This window comes from Berghia stephanieae, chromosome 15, assembly GCF_034508935.2.
Source record: "Berghia stephanieae isolate SIO BIC M18660-M18661 chromosome 15, UCSD_Bste_1.3, whole genome shotgun sequence".
NCBI lineage: Eukaryota > Metazoa > Mollusca > Gastropoda > Nudibranchia > Aeolidiidae > Berghia > Berghia stephanieae.
In genome coordinates, this window is record NC_088374.1 from 4,544,927 (window position 1) to 4,560,107 (window position 15,181).

General features: G+C 37.0%; 1 long non-coding RNA gene across 1 annotated transcript; it reads left to right on the plus strand.

The window, feature by feature from the left end:
- The first annotated feature begins 3,846 nt into the window (after nt 1-3,846).
- LOC144960511 (uncharacterized) lies at nt 3,847-9,556 on the plus strand. The gene is made up of 2 exons (XR_013642863.1): nt 3,847-3,958; nt 6,863-9,556. It is a non-coding gene; the product is annotated as an uncharacterized LOC144960511 (long non-coding RNA).
- Nucleotides 9,557-15,181: the final 5,625 nt, after the last annotated feature.

The following is a 15,181-nucleotide window of genomic DNA, read 5'->3' on the forward strand; positions in this document are numbered from 1 at the left end:
TGACACTAGAAACCGAGCCATCGTTAACGTAAGCCCCGACACTAGAACCGAGCCACTTTTAACGTTAGCCGACACTAGAACCGAGCCTCTTTAACGTAAAAAACCTACACTAAACCGTACCATTTTTAAACGTTACCCTACAAAAGAACCGTAGCCATCGTTAACTATAGCCTGACACTAAACCCGTACCCCAAATCTTTAACTATAGCCTGCACTAGAACCCTTAGCCACGTTAAGTAAGCCTGACACTAAACCGAGCCTTTTTTAAAACGTTACCCGACACTAAAAACCCAGGCCACGTTAACGTATTGCCTGCACTAGAACCGGCCCTTTAACTTAAAATAGCCTACATAGAACCGTAGCCATCTTAACGTAAGTAAAAACTAAAAACCGTTTAGCCATCGTTAAGTTTAGCCGAAACTGAAATCCCCCCATCGTAAAAATTATAGCCCCCCTGAACCCAGAAAAGCTTCAAAATGCCAGTTTTTTTGCCCAAAAGATAACAAATCGTGGTTTTTTTCAATAGTTCAACCAAATAAATTAACTTTTTCCTTTCTCTACAACGAAAAGCTCACTAGACGCTACATAATCCAAAAAAAAAAGAGCCCAAACTCCCTCCTAGAGGGTTCTTGTGCGGGGCCGACCCCAACGTTATAAAACCAAAAGGCGGGGCGTTGACGTCTTATTTTTTTTTTGCACCGCCTTGATTGCGTTAGAGACCAATGAAACAATTTTATTTTGGTTGCTATTAAATCAACTACGTTTGTTTTTTTTTGTGGCAAAGACTGGATTTGAGTCATTTTTTGGTGTGCCGGCCTAATTACAAGCCCGCTAGAACCCCCTAGGACGTCTTTGACGTCATTTTTTAAGTTTGTGAGTTGTAGATATTTAAACCAAAGGGGAAAAAAAGGGCCCCTTTGTTTGGTTGAACTTTGAATACAACTCACGATTTTTTTCTTTTGTGGCCAAAGATTTGTCTTTTGCGTCATGTTTGGTCAATGTTTATTTTATTATTTTTTTATTATTAATTATTATTATTATTATTATTTTTTTATTATTTTATTATTATTATTATATTATTATTTTATTATTATTTTTATTTTATTATTATTTATTATTATTATTTTATTATTATTTTTATTATTATTATTATTATTTTTATTTTTTTATTATTGTTATTATTTTATTATTACATTATTTTATTATTATAGTATATTTTTATATTATTATTTTTTTATTTTAAATTATTATTATTTATTATTATATAATTATTATTATTATTATATTATTATTATAGTAGTAGTAGTAGTAGTAGTAGTAGTAGTAGTAGTGTAGTATGTAGTAGTAGTAGTAGTAGAGTAGTAGTAGTAGTAGTAAGTATTAGTAGTAGTAGTAGTAGTATTGTTATTATATTATTATTATTATTATTATTATTATTATTATTATATTATTATTATTATTATTATTATTATTATTATTATTATTATTATTATTATTATTATCATTGTCACCGTCATCATTATCATCACCACCATCATCACCACCATCGTCATCATCATCACCATCCCATCATCAGCACCATCATCATCATCATCATCACCATCATCATCATCATCATCATCACCATCATCATCATCAGCATCATCAGCACCATCGTCATCATCATCATCAACATCAGCACCATCATCATCATCATCATCATCATCATCACCATCATCATCATCATCATTTAATTCAACTCCAAAGCTTCACACACAAAAAAGAACAAAACACCGAACACGGAACGTTTCGGCCTCAAAACTCTTGTTCAGCCAACAACAACATAGAAAAAAACATTGAAAACATAAGTAACTTATTAAATTAATACGTAATACAATGTATTTTTTTAATTTAAGTTGGGGTTTTTTTGTTAAATTTGTTTTGTTGTTTTGTTTGTTTGTATGTTTTGTTGTTTTGTTGTTTGTTTTTTTTTTCTTCGGGGGGGGGGGGGGGTTTATTGGATTATTTTTTGGAATACTGAGGAAGGGTTTTGAGCCCAAGACGAACGTTCCTTGTTTTAGTATAGTGTTCTTTTTTTTTTTTTTTTTAATGGTTGTTCTATTCATTTATCGTTATGACCTTTTCACAGTCCAGAGCTTCTATCACCTTTGTGCTACGAAAGCTTTGGTATAGGTATAGAGTTGAGTGAATTAAAAGACGGGGGGGGGGGCGCTGGAGTGGGGGGGAGGGGTGGAGGAAGGGGGGGAATTGAATATGCCAATGCCAATCACGTCACTTCCTGTCAACCCAATTATCGAGCAGGGAGAGGCAATTCACATTGGCACTTGGCATAAACTATCCTGTGTTATCAGCCCCCCCCCCCCCGCCACCCCACCTCCCCCTTTCCTCTTCCACCCCGTCCCCCCCCCCTCCAACCCCCCGAGGCGATGCCTGCCAGAAGAAAAGAGTTTTTTTCGTGGGAATTTTATAATTTATCAAATCAAAAAGCAATCATGTTATAGGCCTTGAGAGCCATAAGGCCCGTGGAGCCGGAGTTTCTATAGCGTGAAAGGGTCAATAGCAATTGCCTGCCACCCTTTGGATAGAACGCTATAGTCTATCGCAAAGTACTTTCCGCCAGATCTAACAGACCCAGCTAACCACTCACTCACTGGTGGGTGGACTTAAAATCGAAGATTATTGAATCGTGAGCTTATTACGTGAGCTTTTCTATAGCGCAATATCCACCAAACGTGCTCAAAGCACTTTACAAAAGGTCCTTGACCAACAGCAATACGTAACTTGTAGAACGAGACATGACGCCTGTTATGCGATATTACAAATTTTCTGACGTAGACGAAACTGGAAACGGCCAAGTACTCATTTTACACCTGAGCACGATGAGAGAATGTGAGTAAAGAGTCTTTTCCAAGGGCTCAACTATGCCCCGGGCGAAGCTCGAACCCAGGACCCTCCAATCTGAGAGCGAGTGTCATACCACTAGACATCATAGCACATGTTAAAATGTGTCCCACATTTTGGAGTCGATGAGACGTTATAGTGAACTAGATCGATACAATGAGGTGAAGTTATGTGGACTAGTGCTATCACCTGGGTTCGAGCCTCCCTTCTAAAATGTTCATAGATTAGTCCTTGGAAAAGTCTCTTTACTCACATTCTCTCACCGTACTCAGTGTACTACTACTACTACTACTACTACTACTACTACTACTACTACTACTACTACTACTACTACTACTACTACTACTGCTGCTGCTGCTGCTACGACTTCTTCTACTACTACTACTACTACTACTACTACTACTACTACTACTACTACTACTACTACTGCCACTACTGCTACTACTACTACTACTACTACTATTACTACTACTACTACTACTACTACTACTACTACTACTACTGCTGCTGCTGCTGCTGCTGCTACTACTACTACTACCACTACTCGGTGTAAAATGATTACCTGGTCGTTAACAGATTTGACTTTATTCAAGAAAAAATTCTAATGATCTGATTTTGCATGCGTCATGTCTTGCCGTACATGTTAAGTGGTGCTGTTGACTTGGGACCCCACATAAAGCGCTTTTAGCAAGTTCAGTAGATATTACGCACGAAATATAGATAAAAACTCACAAGATTGTCGTCCGGAAGTATAACGGACCAACAGACAAAACTAGGTGTAACCTTGAACGTTTATATTCTGGTTAATACAGTTTAGTGAGAATTACTCATAAACGCGGATGGCAAAAAAAAACAATAACAAAGACCTGAGTGACATCAACTTCATTCTATCTATAAATGCTCCAAAAATGCTCAATATATTTTCTGTATATTTTTACAGGTAAAGAAGACTCGTCGGAAATGAGAGAAAATCGAGTATGGAGACACGAATTACCATTTTTGGTGAATTTGTTGAAATCTATAAATAAGTGGGAGGGACAGAGATCGGGAGATAAAGGTTTGCTGCAGTTGTTTGGTTTAATTGTTTGCTTGTTTGTTGGTTGGTTGGTTTGGTTGTTTGTTTTGTTAATTGTTAGCTTATTTGTGTGTTTAATGTTTTGTTTTATATTTGTTTAGGATTTAATTTTAAGTGATTGCTCTGTTGTTTGGTTGGTTATTTAGTTGATTGATTGATTGAATTTTAGATTCATTGCTTATCTGTTTGTTTGCTTGTTTGATTGTTTGTTTGTTTGTTTGTTTGTTTGTTTCACTGATCTTTTTGTTTCTTTATCTACTCGTGCTCGGTTGGGAGCACTTCCGGAATTCCAAAAACCAAGAGTGTAAGAATCCTTTATTATGCTATCCCTCTGAGGAGAAGTGGCCGAGTGGTTAAGGCATTACACTGTGACCCAGATGGTACCAGGTTCGGGCCCCGCTTCAGGCACTTTAGTTTTTATTCCTCGGGCAAGATTATTAAACCCCGATTTGCACACTTGGACAACAGGGGTGATTCCTGTCGACATCAGACATCCTGTTTGATGGATTATCTATATTCCTTCGTGGAATGCCGAGGTGACATTTTCTTATGACGCCGTGGCGGAAGGGCTTATTATTTAGCCATGCGTAATGATATCATGTCCATTATAATAATTTGTGACGTCAGGTTATCAATCGTTAAATTTCACAAAAAATTGGATTCTTTAAAAAGTAGTATTATTTTTTTAAGTGATTTTAAATCATGTCTTTTATTCAAAGATGACTAAATCGGAATTGATTGAGTGGTGGAATAAATGATTTCTTACACTCTTGCGTTTTGGAATTCGAACTTTGTTCCCAACTCGCACTCATAAGCTCATGCAGCGGTTAGGAACACTTCGGAATTCCTTAAAGTAAGAGTCTAAGAACCGTATATTATTCTACCCCTCTCATCGGAAAACCCTATCATTTCTTAGTAAATACGTAATCGTTGAAAAATGTTTTGAACATGTTGAATGACAAAAAATTATTTAACGATTCAAGAATATTATCGCACATTTTATTGGTGTGAAATTAAGTGTAAAAAACAGCTGATTGGGGTGATAAATGAGGGGTGAAATAATCGTATACATTCATTTATTTGTATTTATTAAACTGGTTATAATTGTATCGTGCAATACAACATACTCGCAAGCTCGTAGTGTTATTGACCACGATAAAAATAACTGGTTTAATAAATACCAAAAAATGAAAGAATGGTAGCGATCTATATTCATATTTTCGTCCAATCGAGTCATCAATCGCGTGGTTTGTTGCTGTCTGACGATTGGATATTTCTGAACAAATGTAAACACGCTGCTTTGTTTATGAAAGTTGTAAACATACCCATGTATCAAGCTGAACACAATGACCAATCGTAATGTTAGATAGTTCAAAATACTTTTCACTATGTAGGTCAATTTGAGCACATTTTACTATGTGACCAATGACCTCGAGCACATGGAAAGTTAATATTCGATCATGCCCATTGTATCATCCATAACGTCTTCTCGTGTTCAATCACAGCGTAAAACGCGTCGTTTTGTGAAGAATATATGTATTAATATTGTTTCAACTATTACAAGACAATACAATGCATAATAAGAGCTAAATTAGGCCAATATTGTGGCCTTTGGTACCCTATCACAGTGATAAAAAAAACTGAATTCTGCATTAGTAAGATATTAAGTACAGGATATCAGCTTGTCAACCCTTCCTTGCATCAAACAACACATACATTGAACACACCCTTGCATCAAACAACACATACATTGAACACAACCTTGCATCAAACAACACGTGCATTGAACACACCCTTGCATCAAACAACACATACATTGAACACACCCTTGCATCAAACAACAGATACATTGAACACACCCTTGCATCAAACAACACGTGCATTGAACACACCCTTGCATCAAACAACACGTGCATTGAACACAGCCTTGCATCAAACAACACGCGCATTGAACACACCCTTGCATCAAACAACAAATACATTGAACACACCCTTGCATCAAACAACACGTGCATTGAACACACCCTTGCATCAAACAACACATACCTTGAACACACCCTTGCATCAAACAACACATACATTGAACACACCCTTGCATCAAACAACACATACATTTAACACACCCTTGCATCAAACAACACATAATACATTGAACACACCCTTGCATCAAACAACACATACATTGAACACACCCTCGCATCAAACAACACATACATTGAACACACCCTTGCATCAAACAACACATACATTGAACACACCCTTGCATCAAACAACACATACATTGAACACTCCCTCGCATCAAACAACACATACATTGAACACTCCCTCGCATCAAACAACACATACATTGAACACTCCCTCGCATCAAACAACAAGTGCATTGACCACGAGAGGAAGATGACGAAGATATTTGAGTTGTTCCAATTTTATCTTTGAAAATATAAAACTAAGAAACTAGTGAGCAGGCACCGGTGTTACATGAAGATAAAATAATAAATAACATTCAGCTTTATATAGCGCAATATCCACTAAATGTGCTCAAAGCGCTTTACAAGGGGTCCATGGTCAACAGCAACATTTAACATGTAGGACGGGACATGACGCCTGTTAGGCGATGTTATAATTTTTCCGACAAAGACAACGCTGTTAACGGCCATTTACTCATTTTACACCTGAGTACGGTGAGAGAATGTGAGTAAAGAGCCTTTTCCAATGACTCAACTATGCGCCGAGCGCGAGGCTCGAACCCAGGGCCTTCCGATCCGAAAGCGAGTGTCATACCACTAGACCACATAGCCGCACATCTCTGAATTTATAAACGCAATTCTACTTGTTATTTGCAGTTGTTTTTGTTTTTGTTTTTTTTGTTTTTTTTTTCATCCATAGATTTAGAGGAAGAGAGTGAAGAGCAGAACCCCGGCCAGCCGTCCAAGAGAGGGAGAGATATGGTATACGGCGCGATGCCACCCATGAGGGAACTGTGTCGGATGATGGGATACGGATCCTGTCCGCATTGATTGTCGGGTTGTATGCATACGGGCCCAAGGTGATAGGGGATCTAGTCGAATTTCGTGAATACGGGTCCAGGGTAGGGTGGTAATTGGAATATTAAAATTTCGTGCATACGGGCCCAGTGTGATAGAAGATCTAGTTGAGTTTCAAGAATACGGAATATTAGAATTTCATGCATACGGGTGATTGGAGAACTCGTCGAGTTTCATGAATACGCGCCCTGGGTGATAGAAGGAATATTAGAGTTTCATGCATACGGTCCCAGGGTTGTTGAGGATCTAGTCTAGCTTTATACATACGGGCCCATGGTAATAGGGGGAATATTTGAGTTTCAAGCATACCTGCCCAGGAAGATAGAGGATCTAGTCGAGGTCATGCATACGGGCCCAGGGTGATAGAGGAACTCGTCGAGTTTCATGAATACGGATCCGGGGTGATAGAGAAATATTAGAGTTTTTTTGCATACGGCCCAGGCGAGTTTCATGAATACGGGCCCAGGGTGACAGAGGGATTATTAGAGTTTCATGAATATCAACCTAAGGTGATAGAGGATCTAGCCGAGCTTAATGCCCCAGCTCAATTTTCGGCGCTGTACTGCAGCTACGGCTGGGTCATTCCAGTCTTCCATTGGAATAGACCTAGAGACAATTTTCCCCTATTGGATGAATAAAGGGAATATTTTTATTTTTTTAATCTTAGAAGATTACAGAAAATTGAAGTTTTGGATTCCTCTTGTTTGGAGTTCTAAAAACAAGAATGTGAAATTCCATAGTAATGAGGTCTTAAGGAAAAAGACTGTGTGTTTACTTGCAATAAGAGGCCACATACTGTCTATTTCCTTAAGACGGCGGAATAGACCTTACTATGAAATGTATTTATGTGAATAATGTCCCAGGAGAACAACCGATGATAGCAAATTGTCGTGCATATAAGCCCAGCTTGATCAACTTTCTAGCCTGTTTATAATCTAATATGCGGTAACGGCCTCGAACTCGGTACCTTCCGGGTATGAAGCAAACACTGTACCGCTGAGACACTCTGCCCCTTCAGACCTGACAATAAATAACATTTTTTGTTTGAGAGTGTTCCCCTAAAGACAATAATAATAATATTAATAATAATAATAATAATAATAAATAATAAATAATAATAATAATAATAATAATAATAATAATAATAATAATAATAATAATAAATGGCATTTATATAGCGCTTTACCCCGTTGTCACAGGCTCTAAGCGCTTTACAGTGATATAAAACAAAACATATTACAGTGAGACAAGTGTGAAGGAAACGTGATACGAATTCAATTTAACAACAACAAAATATGAAAATAATATTGCAACATTATGACGTAAAAAGATAAAACTTTAAGCGAGATTTGAACGTTGTCAACGAATCCGAGCATCTCACGTGTGACGGGAGAGAGTTCCAAAACTGGGGGACCGAAAATTGAAAAGACTGTTCACCTATTTTACGCAATGGCTTAGGTTTGACAAGGATTGATTGGTCATTGCTTGACCTCAAGTTTCTATTGGGGACATATATGTTTAGAAGGTCTTTAATATAGGAGGGACTGTTCGTGCTCAGGGATTTGTAGACAACAGTACAAATCTTATAGGCAACTCTTTTTTCAACAGGAAGCCAATGTAACTCACGGAGAAGAAGAGTTGCTGACGGGTATTTTTTGTTATTGGGTACAATAAGCCTGGCTGCGTTATTTTGAGCAACCTGAAGTTTGCTAATTTTGTCTTTAGCTAAATTCGCCCAAAGGGAGTTACAATAGTCCAATGTAGATAAAACCAGGGAATTAATTAAAAGTTCTGTTATATGCTTCGGTATTAAATTACGAATTTTGCTTATTTTTTTCATTTCTATGTACATAGATTGTATGGTGTTATTCACGTGGCTTGTCATGGAAAGATCTTTATCAATGATGACGCCAAGGTTTTTTGCTTTATTTGAAAATTCTATTGTGCAATTTCCGAAAGTGATAGGTGATTTATTTGCCTGTTTAAGGATACTCGGTCTTCCACACATTAAAATCTCAGTTTTACTATCATTTAATTTTAACTTATTGTGGTACATCCAAGATTTAATCTCATTAAAACAGCTCGCAATTCGTTGTATTAAGAACTGTAAATTATTAAGGGTGCTGAATCATATATTTGCGTATCATCTGCATAAAAATGATAACTCAGATTGAATCTGGATATCACACTAGAAAGGGGCTGCATATATACAGTAAAAAGGACAGGGCCAAGAACAGAGCCTTGTGGCACTCCAAAATTTAGTAAAACTTGTTTTGACTGAACACCATTCACCACGACAGTCTGCCATCGATCCTGTAAATATGATGTAAACCATTTAAGGGCAATTCCTTTTATGCCGAACGTATTTTCTAGTCTTCTTAACAAAATGTCATGGTCAATGGTGTCAAAGGCAGCCGAAAGATCTAAAAGGCATAATACATTGATATTGTTAATTGATATTATTAATAATAATAATAATAATAATAATAATAATAATAATAATAATAATAATAATAATAATAATAATAATAATAATAATAATTAATAATAATAATAAATAATAATAATAATAATGCTGAAAACGTATATAGCTTTATAACTCCGAGACACCAGACTCTAAGCGCTTAAATTACAAATTTCAATAAGACTATAAAAACTCAGACCTGGAAACAGGTACACGTTGGTTTATAAGAATTTAAATATAGTAAAATTGAAAGGGTGGGGGTTGGGGAGGGGGGGGGAGGATTAGACTACTTATGAGAAAATGTATGAAACATGTTTTTGGAATAAACTTTACTGAAGACAAAATACTGGATTTATTGTTTACTTGATCTTATATAGGAAAGTGGGTGATAACTACAAACCAGGAGTTAAAATGTGATTCCTCGTCTGAAAACGGTATTAAGTCGGGATGATTAAGATGTTAAAAATTGGATTTATATCCAGAAATATCACGCTTAAGTTGAGTTTATATGCTTTATAGAGGAGAAGGAATGTCATATTTTACTGTGCTAAATACCAACGTGTCATATTGTGGACCAGTTTAACTGTAATTTGACTTTTTTAGCATTCTGGTCCGTCCCGACATAATAACGTTTTGAGACGAAGGGTCACAAATACAGAACTAGAGGTGTCTCGATGAGTCAACAAAATGTAGAGAAAGATAAAGTGAGTAAATGCGACTCATATATAAGGGAAGAGCACAAAACAAACAACGTTTCGGCCCTTGGCCTTCGTCAGGAGACAAAAACAAAACCCACAAATATGCAAGGTTACAAAATATGACATTTTGTCAAATGTGGAAACAATGTAATTGTATGGAGAGGGCGTTGGATGTGGATGCAAGAAGAGGCGTAAGAGAAGGAAGGAGGAGGGGAGGGGGAAGGGGAGAGAGAGAGAGAGAGAGAGAGAGAGAGAGAGAGAGAGAGAGACAGAGACAGAGAAAGAGAGAGAGAATGAGAGAGAGACAAAGAAGTAAGAGTGAGAGAGAGAGAGAGAGATTGGGAGAGGATATGCATGTGTTTGTGTATGTGTGTGTGTGTGAGTGTGTGTGTGTGTGTGTGTGTGTGTAGAGTAAAGGTAACTGCAAAAACAGATGGCATACACCAACTTTATTTACAAAATCATTGAATCAAGATACCAAATAAATTCAGAAAGAACAACCGAACAATTAATACCCTTCAACAGTCGTAACGTCACTTCCTTCTTAATGACGCATGGTAACTTAATAACTGGCTCTAAACTATCAGAACAATGGCGGACGCCCTTATGAAATATTTCTCCGACGAGCATAAAAGCGTATCCAGAGGGAAAAAAACATAAATCTGGTCATGTTTTGACTTTTACACATTCAGAATGAAAAATAAAAAGAACCGATTTTCTTTGTTTAGAATCATGATGGCCGCCGTTGCCAGGAGACGTGACATCAGACTATTGAATCCAATTTCAACAACACAAGGGAAACGCTTAGAAAGAACGACTCCACTATAACAAAGAAAGTATTGGACTGGAACCCTCAGGGCGGAAGGTCATGGGGAAGGCCACGAGGAACATGGAGAAGAATTAAAGAAGCTGATATACAAAGAAGTTATAAGACATGTAATGAGATTTTTTTTTAAGTTAGCTCAGGATAGATAAGGATGCAAACTGTTTGTCTGTGGCCCAAAAAAAAGAGCATAATATATAAGGGATATAACTCTTTCAAACTCGTATATATTGTTTTGTTTATTAATTTAACTCCCTTTGAAAATAGTCCTGCTTAGAGTGCGCTTTGCTAAGAAACTCACAAGATTGCAAATTGGAAGCACAAAGGACCAACATACAAAAACTACGTGTAACCTTGAACGTTTATAGTCTGGTTAATACAGTTTAGTGTGAGAATTACTCATAAACATGGATGGCAAAAAAAAACAATAACAAAGACATGATTGACGTCAAATTCGTTCTATCTATAATACGATTCAATAGTCTGATGTCACGCCGCCCGGCAACGGCGGCCATCTTGGTTCTAAACAAAGAAAATCATTACTTTTTTTCTTCATGCTGGCTAGAACTTTTCATATGCATGTGATCAGAGTGTGTAAAAGTCAAAACATGATCAAAGTTATGGGAGGTTTTTTTCCTTCTGGATACGCTTTTATGTTCGCCGGAGAAATATTTCATACGGGCGTCCGCCATTGTTCCGATAGTTTAGAGCCAGTGTTACTAAGTTACCATTGTCATTAGGAAGGAAGTGACGTTACGGCTGTTGAAGAGTATAGGGAATGAATGTGGGGTGATGTCGTGAAATAAAAAGACTTGTTGATATCCTATTGGAATAGTGAATCTGCTCTACTGGAGGACTGAATACATACTTTGTGTAATTCGTCTTTTGTATTCAGAGTTATGGCTTATTTTCTAGTCTATATTAATATATAGATAGTATGCGCTTAGCTAAGAGCTCATAACATTGCCATCCGGAAGTACAACGGACCAACACACAAAACTATATGTAACCTTAAACGTTTATAGTCTGGTTAATACAGTTTAGTGAGAATACTCTTCAACAGTCGTAACGTCACTTCCTTCTTAATGACGCATGGTAACTTAGTAACACTGGCTCTAAACTATTGGAACAATGGCGGACGCCCGTATGAAATAGTTCTCCGGCGAGTATAACAGCGTATCCAGAGTGGGGGGGGGGGGGGGGGGGAAACAAATAAATTTATATGAACAGTTCGAGCCAGCATGAAGAATAAAAAGTAATGATTTTCTTTGTTTAGAACCAAGATGGCCGCCGTTGCAGGGCGGCGTGACATCAGACTACTGAATCCAATTACTCATTGAACGCGGATAACAAAGACCCGAGTGACGTCATTTTCATTCTATCTACATACCATGCCGGTCGGCAAAACAGAACACACATCATCAAGTTTTGAAGGATTGTAACTCGCCGAAAATTTTATATAATATGTGACCCTTCGCCTCAAAACGGTATTAAGTCGGGTTGGTTAAGATGTTGAAAATGGAATTTATAGCCAGAAATATCAGACTTGTATTGAGTTTGTATGTTTTATTGAGGAGAATGGATACCATATTTTAGGGTGCCAATACCAACAATTTATATTTTATGACCAGTTTAACATTTAATTCGGCTTTTAAGCATCTGGTTCGTTCCGACATAATGCCGTTTTGAGAGGACAGGTCACATATATACCATGCCGGTCGGCAAGACAGAACATCCATCATCTCGCTTTGAAGGATTGTAACTCGTCGAAATTCTTATATAATATAGTTTTGTGCATATTGTCATCTCCCTTGGAAAATAGTTTTGCTGATTTTATATAAATAGTTTAAATAATGAAAGGGAGAGTTGGTTCCTGGTGTGAGACCCGTTTGATGGTCGTGAAGAAGAAGAAGAAGAAGAAGAAGAAGAAGAAGAAGAAGAAGAAGAAGAAGAAGAAGAAGAAGAAGAAGAAGAAGAAGAAGAAGAAGAAGAAGAAGAAGAGGAGGAGGAGAAAGAGAAGAAGAAGAAGAAGAAGAAGAAGAAGAAGAAGAAGAAGAAGAAGAAGAAGAAGAAGAAGAAGAAGAAGAGGAGGAGGAGGAGAAAGAGAAGAAGAAGAGTTAATGTCAGGAAGTAAACGAAGGCTGCGGTCACGCTATACATTAAAGACAACGATCAGGCTATGAGTTTACAAAAGCAACAGTCAAGCGATGAGTTAACGAAGGAACCGATCAGACTATAATCTGTTAACGAAGGCAAACTTGATCTTTGATATGGCGCAATATCCACTAAACGTGCTCAAAGCGCTTTACAAAGGGTCCCTAACAAACAGCAACACTTAACATGTATAACGACACATTTCGCCTGTAAGGCGATATTACTTTTTTTTTCCGGGAGGGACAACGCTGTTGATGGCCAGTACTCATTTTAAATCTGAATACGGTGAGATAATGTGAGTAAAGAGTCTATTCCAAGGACTCAACTATGCGCCGAGCGAGGCACGAACCCAGGAACTTCCGATCCAAAAGCAACCCAGCTTCGGAAGTCTTCCTCCGCCCTAAAAACTGATTCATTATAACCACCTGTAAGTTTAGTTTTTGCCTTGATCCAATCCTGCTGGAACAGCTGAAGATGAGTAGCCAGACCAAGAATGATCCAAACCGGCGTCAAGACTAAGTTCTTTTTTCTCCTGGACCCAGACTTCCAATTCAATTTAAATACACTATAAAGAACTGGGACATCAAACACCTCCAACTCAATTTAAATACACTATACAGAACAAGGACATCAAACACCTCCAACTCAATTTAAATACACTATACAGAACAGGGACATCAAACACCTCCAACTCAATTTAAATACACTATACAGAACAGGGACATCAAACACCTCCAACTCAATTTAAATAACACTATACTCAACCATTAATACATTCGACGGCACAAACCTCATCATTATACAATAGAACGGATCAACACTCATATAATATACAGAAGGACTCAACACTCCACATTTAAATCTAGAACAGGACACAAACCTCAATCAATTTAATACACTTACAGACAGAATAAACACTCCACTCAATTTAAATACATTACAGAACAGGACATCAAACACCCAACTCAATTTAAATACACTATACAGAACAGGGACATCAAACACCTCCATCATTTAAATACACTATACAGAACAGGACATCAACACCTCAACTAATTTAAAACACTCAAACAACATAACACCTACATTAAATACACTTCAAACAGACATCAACACTCAACATTAATACACTACAAACGCTTAAACACTCCAACTCAATAAATACACTCAACAGAATCAAACACAACATTAAACACTAACAAAAGGACATCAACACCCAATCATTAAACACTATCAACACATAAAACACCTCAATCATTTAATCACATACACAACATCAAACACTCCAACGATTTAAACACATCAACATAATAAACTCAACTCAATAAATACCTAACAAAACTCAAAACTCAACTATTAAACACATCAACAGTACACAACACCTCAACTCATTAATCATACAAACGCATAAAACACTATCAATTAAACACTTACAAAAGAATAAACACTAATCAATTTAATAACATACAGAACACATCAACACTCAATAATTTAAATACTAACAACAGGGACATCAAACACCTCCACTCAATTTAAATACACTATACAGAACAGGGACATCAAACACCTCCAACTCAATTTAAATACACTATACAGAACAGGGACATCAACACCTCCAACTCAATTTAAATACACTATACAGAACCGGGACATCAAACACCTCCAAATCAATTTAAATACACTATACAGAACAGGGACATCAAACACCTCCAACTCAATTTAAATACACTATACAGAACAGGGACATCAACACTCCAACTCAATTTTAAATACACTATACAGGACAAGGACATCAAACACCTCCAACTCAATTTAAATACACTATACAGAACAGGGACATCAAACACCTCCAACTCAATTTAAATACACTATACAGAACAGGGACATCAAACACCTCCAACTCAATTTAAATACACTATACAGAACAGGGACATCAAATACCTCCAACTCAATTTAAATACACTATACAGAACAGGGACATCGAACACCTCCAACTCAATTTAAATACACTATACAGAACAA